Here is a 7,500-nt window from a genome sequence, read left to right as displayed (position 1 = left end):
TGCCCCCTGTACCATGAATCAGCAGTGGATCTGCTCTCTCGGCCCGTGTTGGACATACCAGTGCCGACGCGCCGGGAGAGTTCGTTTCTTTAGGGGCCCCGTATCATGAACAGCCCGTCAAAAGAGGAATTCAGTCAGGGATTCTGTATGTGTATGTGGTGTGTATATACTGTATGTGTGCGCATGTGTGTGTGTGTGAGTGTGTGTGTGAGTGAGTGACTGTGTACGTGTGTGTGAGTGTGTGTGTGTGTGGAGTGGATGTATTTCATATTCATGCATCCCTGTACAGTAGGGATTTACCTCACATGTGTGAGTCTTGACTGAGGGCTTTCCTGTGAATAACATGAAGCTCACTCCTACACTCCTGACCCCCTAATGTAAAGCACCTGCTGTCCTTGACTGCCAGGCTTTGAGAGGGGATAGGACTTTTACCGTCCACCCCCCTGTCAATGCAAATTTGTCCCTCACTGGAGAAGGGCACAAGCTGGGACTTGTCTTTTTCCTATCCTCTCTCTCTCCCTCTTTGCAACATTATCACATTATCACACTGAAAAACGCAGCTGATGTCAATCACGTTCAAGGCAAACTCATCAGGACATGATATGCTGGCTCAGGCAAACTGATCCATCACCGGGTCTGGCCCCAATTTGGCACAGATCTGGCTCAGATCTGGAACCGTCTGTAGTTATCAGGTCAAAGACTGTGTAGCTCATTGATTCCCAAGGTAATTTCATGCAGTTCCTCTCTCAGTCTGTCAGTGGTGACGCTATCTACTCCGAGAGAAGGAGACGGAGATGCATGCCTGCTCAAGGCCCACAGACAGCATCAGATATGAGCTGATTGAGAATGGGATTGAGAATGGGATCTGGATCCTGAACTGACAAACACCAGGTGGAGAAGCAAACGGATAAACACTACAGCAGGTACCGTCACACCGGTGTGTTTAGAATGTTGTAGAATGAACATCCTGAATGTCCATGGAATATAGCATTGAATTTTATATTATTCCGTTGTTGATGTGCACATTCTTTTATTAGAATGTTCAAAACTCTCTAGAGCTGAATTTGGTCCAGTCCTGGTAGCAGGTGACTGTGCATCGGAACTGGGCCGGTTCAGTGCCAGATCAGAGCCGGACCAGGGCTCCAACCGTTATGTGTGCTGCAGACTTCTGGGACATGACCCTCAGCAGACCCACCCAGATCCACCAAAACCACCAAGCCCCACCTGCCACACACACACACACACACACACACACACACACACACACATACGCACGCAGCTGACCCCCCCAGAGGTATGATGACCCACCTGCCAGTCACACTCCCTATGGAGTCCCCCCAGGCATAGTATCAACTTACTGTAGACCAACCACTCACACTCACACACACACACACACACACACACACACACACACACACACACACACTCTCTCTCACCCTCTCTCTCTCACACACACACACACACACACACACACACACACACGCACACATGTCTGCACCCTGACATATCATTACAGGCTGGACTGCAAAAGCAGAGCATGTGGGTAAAGACTATTAGAGACTCTCTCCATTTCTCTCTCTGGAGACTCACCTATCTATTTCTCTGTCTCCTCAACCTTCTCTCTCAATCTGTCTGTCTCTCTGTATCGCACTATGCCAGCTCAATTTCTCTCTCCGTCTGTCTCTCCCTCTCCCTCTCTCTCTCTCTCTCTCTCTCTCTGTCTGTCTGTCTCTCATTCTACACTCTCCATTTCTCTCTCTTAGTCTCCTATTCAATGTCTCTTTCTGTCTTTGCTCATCGGCCTCTTTCTCTCCCTCTCTCTCTATCTACTTTGTTTCTCTCTCTCTCTTTCTCTGTTTCTCTCTCTCTCTCCCTCTTCTCTGTAAACACACATGACATGAGCTATAGTTTGTGTGTGGCAGATTGAGAACTATCCACAACACGAGGAGGAGGAGGAAAGAAACTACATGGCCATTGAAAGATGGACGATTCTACAATCAGATCCCGCAATAACACGGGACACAAAAAAAGAAAAAAACGTCTAATACATGAGTCTGTCGGTGTGGGCACGCGTAAACAAACATTCCTCACGATACACACAGACAGGATGTAATCACAGAGGTGTCACACAACTGGCTAGCATTGCTTTTCTGCTTTAATGAGACAGCAAGCCTTTCAAAGTCCCACACAAAGACAGCAAACAGCCCCTCTGCTGGAGACCATACCTCTCCTGCAATTACCCACTGAGACAGTTTTCCCTTTCAAGCAAAAAAGTGATAAATAAATAAAGGGTGTTATTCATACATATAGCATGGGAAATGGATCAGATGTATACTGTAGGTATAAAAATGAACACACACACACGCACATGCACACGCACACGCACACACCAACACACACACACGCGTACATGCACATGCACACGCACACACACACCCACACACACACACACACACTCTCTCTCTCTCACTCTCTCTCTCACACACACACCCACACCCACACACACACACACACACACACACACACACACACACACACACACACACACACACGCACACGCACACGCACACACACGCACACAAACGCACACATACACACACACACACACACGCGCACACACACACTCGCAGACATGCTGAATCTCTGTCTAGACAGAATACTAGACTCTGACACTTCCAGACAGAGGAGCAGGCCATGACAAATCTGGGCGCCAATACAGTTATCAATACCCCACCACAGAAATGAGTGATTCCTTTCACTTCATTATCGACGTCTCTCTGAGAAAGGGGTAGAAGAAGTGAAGAAGGAGGGAATGGGGGAGGGGGGGCTGGGATTAGTCTGTGTCTCCTCTTCACAGCACGAACGTGAGATTGCCATCTCTTTTTCCAGCTGCGGTGATGTCCGCTCCGGTGTTTAAGTGTGACAGTAAAAACCCCATCTGTTCAAACGTACACTTGGGAGAGTGTGACACACACATGCACACGAACACACACCCACACAAACACACACACACACACACACACACACACACACACATACACAAACACACACACGCACACATTACACCACTGTGCCTCTCTCTCCCTCTGAATACACAGCTATCCTGTAAAACCTGTAGACTTTGCTTTAAGGTTTCGCTGCTGCTTGTGACTCTTGGGTGTGATGCGATACATCCAGGGAACATTCCCACATGTTGGGAGACGTGGTGCATACAGGCAACATTCCCACATATTGGGAGACGTGGTGCATACAGGCAACATTCCCACATATTGGGAGACGTGGTGCATACAGGCAACATTCCCACATATTGGGAGACGTGGTGCATACAGACAACATTCCCACATATTGGGAGACGTGGTGCATACAGACAACATTCTCACTTATTGGGAGACGTGTTGCATACGAGGAAAGAGAAGGAAAAGGAAACATTGGTATTGTGCCCACTAAGCAAAATATGCAACATCCTCTCTCTCTCTCTCTTTCTCGCTCTCTCTCCCTCTCTCCCTCGCTCCTGATTTCTCTCTTTCTCTCTCTGTCTCCTAATATATCTATCTTTCTCTCTCCTGATATTTCTCTCTCTCCCTCTCTCTCTCTCTCTTATTCCTGATATCTCTCTCTCTCTCCCCCCTGATATTTCTCTCTCTCCCTATTTCTCTCTCTCTCTCTCCATCCTGTTATTTTCTCTTTCTCTCTCTCTCTCCTGATTTCTCTGTGGTTCTGTGTCTCATCTGTCTCCGTGGATGCTCTAATACCATCTGGTACTGGAGCCGGAGAAACACAGGTTGCCCGGTCCATTTCTCCTCCAGGCAACATAATACAAGCAAATGCATAATTAAAGAGACATTTCTATTCTGTGCCGGCAAACAGTCAATCACACAGTTGGGCTGAATGGCTGGCTGGTTGGCTGGCTGTCCCTGAGCCTGCCTGCCTGCACTAAACACAGTGCTTGGCCTTCAGTGCAGATATCAGTATGCCATGACACCCACATTCATGGTACGTCATTTTAGCAGACAATACTATTCAACAGAGCATACAGTACTGTTAAGGTGCAGATGTTATCGCTGTGTTATACACATTATCACTTTGTAATACACGTTATCGCTGTGTTATACACGTTACCGCTGTGTTATACACGTTACCGCTGTGTTATAAATGTTATCGCTGTTTTATACATGTGATCGCTATGTTATACATGTTACCGCTGTGTTATAAACGTAACCTCTGTGTTATACATGTTACCGCTGTGTTATACACGTGACAACTGTGTTATACACGTTATAACTGTGTTACACACGTTATAAATGTGTTACACACGTTATAAATGTGTTATACACGTTACGGCTGTGTTAAACATGTGATTGTTGTGTTATACAAAGAACCTATGACCTTGGTGTCTGCACCTGTCTATTCACAAACACATCTTGATTACCTGCATTATTGATGCAAAAGAAGACAAGGATTTGGCCTTAAGTTGACCAGTGGTGCCAGGATGTCTGATATGGCTTTCTGACAATTATGGATCAGCCCATCCCGGTTCCACCTGCATATGCAGGCCCCCTGCATCAGCCCCCTGAGAGGATCCACTGAAAGATGTCTGCTTATGCAAAACTGCCCTTTGCTCTGTTTACCTGGGTGTGACTTGGGCACGTCACCTCAGGTGGTGAAATTTGTCCATTTCTGACAGTGGAGGGAAAAGGCTTTTTCTGCATGCAGGCTCCTTATCCCCCTATTGATATTTCTCCCAGTAGGACAGGCCGGCTCCCATCACTGAGCGTAATGCGATGGTTCAGCTCCGCTGCTCGCCCCAATCTGTTAGACCAACAGCGTTCCGTCGCGATAAACATTACGTTACGCAACATATGTCAGGCCGGGCGGGATGAAACGAGATCGCACCGGCCCAGTCGACCGAAGCTCATCTCCTCATCTCCTCGTCTCACCAGCGGATACATTTAGCTTGCAGCCGGGCGGTGCAACGGCGATGCTGTGGAGGAGAAACCGCATTCTCAGTGCTGCCTCACTGGAACCACGGGGAAAAGAAAGAAAGCAACAGATTCTAGAACCGGAACTGATTCTGAAACAGATCTGGGTTGTTCCACAGTGTGTGCCGCTCTCTGTGTTTGAAAGAGCCAGATTAAAGCCGTACGGTAGAAAAAACCACAGCTCTAGCACAATAACGAAAATATTTGTTTTAATCTTTTTTTTAAACACAGACACACAGAAGGGGGCTGTGGTGCATCGGATTGGTGAAGTGAAGTGAGGGGTAGTAGGCTTGGAGAGCCGAGAGAAGCAGGGAGTTTTTTGGGGGCCCGTCCCGACCGGCTCGGCAGGCCACAGTCTTGGTCCGATTTAAATCTGGGGCAGCGCAACCCAGCAATTTCACCCAGTCACACCCTGAACTCTCCCCGGCATCCCTCCTCCTGCCTTTATTTTTAACTCCCTGCCTCCTCCTCCTTCTCCTTCTCCTCCTCCTCCTCCTCTGCCCGGCCTAGCCCTGCGTGTGTGATGGTTGCAAATCTAACTATCCCCTTCACTTAGAAGACGAGTACTGACAAAAAAGAGAGGGATGTTTTTTGCTTTTCTTGTTTTCTTTCCCAGCATTGTGGGGGAGAAAGCGCTTTGGATCTACACTTATGTGGCTCTCCTCCGCACAAACCGTTACCCAGGCGGCTGCTTTCTCAACGCCTTCAAGGAGACGACAGAGACGCACCGCCATAAGTCATCGATAAACACAAACCTGCCCTGAGGGCATAGCCTTTCGAATAAATAGTCTGTTAGTATGGGAGCGGAGTAGTCTACTTTGAAAAATCCAGGTCAAAGTAAAAAACACGATGCATGCCACCTGGGGGAGGGCTGCAAACACTAAGATTACAGGCCTTCTTTTTTTATAGCTAAGGGTTCACACCAGCGGCTTGACGCCTCATTATCACATCTCGTGTGTTTCAGTGGATTAGCTGACAACAGGCGTCTGATTCGTAATGACAGTGTTTACAGAGACGCTGCAATTTCACCTATGGTGTGTGTGCTTGTTGCCACAGCTTGGATTCAACTGAAGTCTGGCATCCAGTCTACACCCCCCAGCAAACACACACACACACACACACACACACACACAGGTAAATGTCTCACTCTCTGACAGATATGGGCTTTAAAATACTTGTGTTGGCACATCAGCTTTGTTCTCGGGGCTAAACCTTAATACCCTGCTCTGTGTCACTGACTTGGTTTCATGTAATGAAACAAAGGAAAAAGCAAAAAAACAAACAAACAAAAAAAGGATGACTGTCACATTATCGCATGGCCTGGGATAGTCCCTCTGGCTTCGGTCTGAGGTAAGACAGGAAGGGTTCAGCAGCTTCTGTGTCAAGTGCCAAACCAGCCCCGGTGACCAAACTACAATAACACAGCACATATTCCCAGGCTGTCTTGTTCGATCATCTGCAGCCCCGCTTCCTGGCAGGTAAAGCCTCCAGACCCGAGCAATAACGGAACAATTTTATATTGGTTTTCGTGCCGAGGCATTTTTATGGCTAAAATCTTCCCGCTTATTAATCCAGGAGGAATACACCATTTCCATTTTTGTGGGCAGATTTAGCAATCATGAGTGTCTCCGTGAGGCCATTTCTTCCATGTGTCCTTTTTTTCAGAGACGCAGTAACGCTGAAATACTGTATACATGTCAGCACTTTTGGCACTTCAAAGGCGCTGGCTTTCTCTGATATCAGACGCTTCCGGAAGGAAGTCGTCGAAGAGACGATCACACAAAGACAGCACCACTTAGGCTGATCCACACCATGACAGATCTGTGCAAATGTAACGCACACACTCACTCTTTTAAGCCACTCATCAATTCAATTTGAGCCAATTTAACCTCCCCCGAAATAGACACATCAAACCTGCCTTTCCACTGATAGGGTTCTCGTGTTCCTGCCCGGGATGCACTCTGCAGATAAAACATCAGAAAGGAACGAAATAAGCTTGTAAAAACATGTCGATTGATCCAGTCTCTGAACGCTCCCAATATAGCAGCTATTCACTATGTGAATAGTGTGGGATGATATATATTGCTCCCAGTAGACACTACGAGGCGTTTTTTAACCCTTCCCACTCACACCTGGAAACCAAGTGATAAGGACCCTGATGCCCTTTCTAGAGAACATCTGACATTCTTAGAAGTTTAATAAAAAACTTTGCCACCATAGGCTATGATAGGGCTCTATAGGACACTGTAAACGTCCCCAGCTGTATGCAGGTCTATAGGACACTATAACTGTCCCCAGCTGTATGAAGGTCTATAGGACACTATAACTGTCCCCAGTTGTATGAAGGTCAATAGGACACTATAACTGTCCCCAGCTGTACCCAGCTGTATGAAGGTCAATAGGACACTATAACTGTCCCCAGCTGTATGAAGGTCAATAGGACACTAACTGTCCCCAGCTGTATGAAGGTCTATAGGACACTGTAACTGTCCCCAACTGTATGAAGGTCAATAGGACACTA

General features: G+C 47.3%; 1 protein-coding gene across 1 annotated transcript in view; it reads right to left on the bottom strand.

Moving 5' to 3' along the window:
• The window catches only part of sema5a (sema domain, seven thrombospondin repeats (type 1 and type 1-like), transmembrane domain (TM) and short cytoplasmic domain, (semaphorin) 5A), a 108,949-nt gene that overhangs the window by 83,585 nt on the left and 17,864 nt on the right, over positions 1 to 7,500 (bottom strand). The gene's annotated exons all lie outside the window — the stretch shown is intronic.

The sequence above is a fragment of the Sprattus sprattus genome (assembly GCF_963457725.1).
Source record: "Sprattus sprattus genome assembly, chromosome: 17".
Taxonomy (NCBI): Eukaryota; Metazoa; Chordata; class Actinopteri; order Clupeiformes; family Clupeidae; genus Sprattus; species Sprattus sprattus.
Note: the sequence above shows the minus strand (reverse complement) of the source record. Positions and strands in the feature narration are given on the sequence as shown.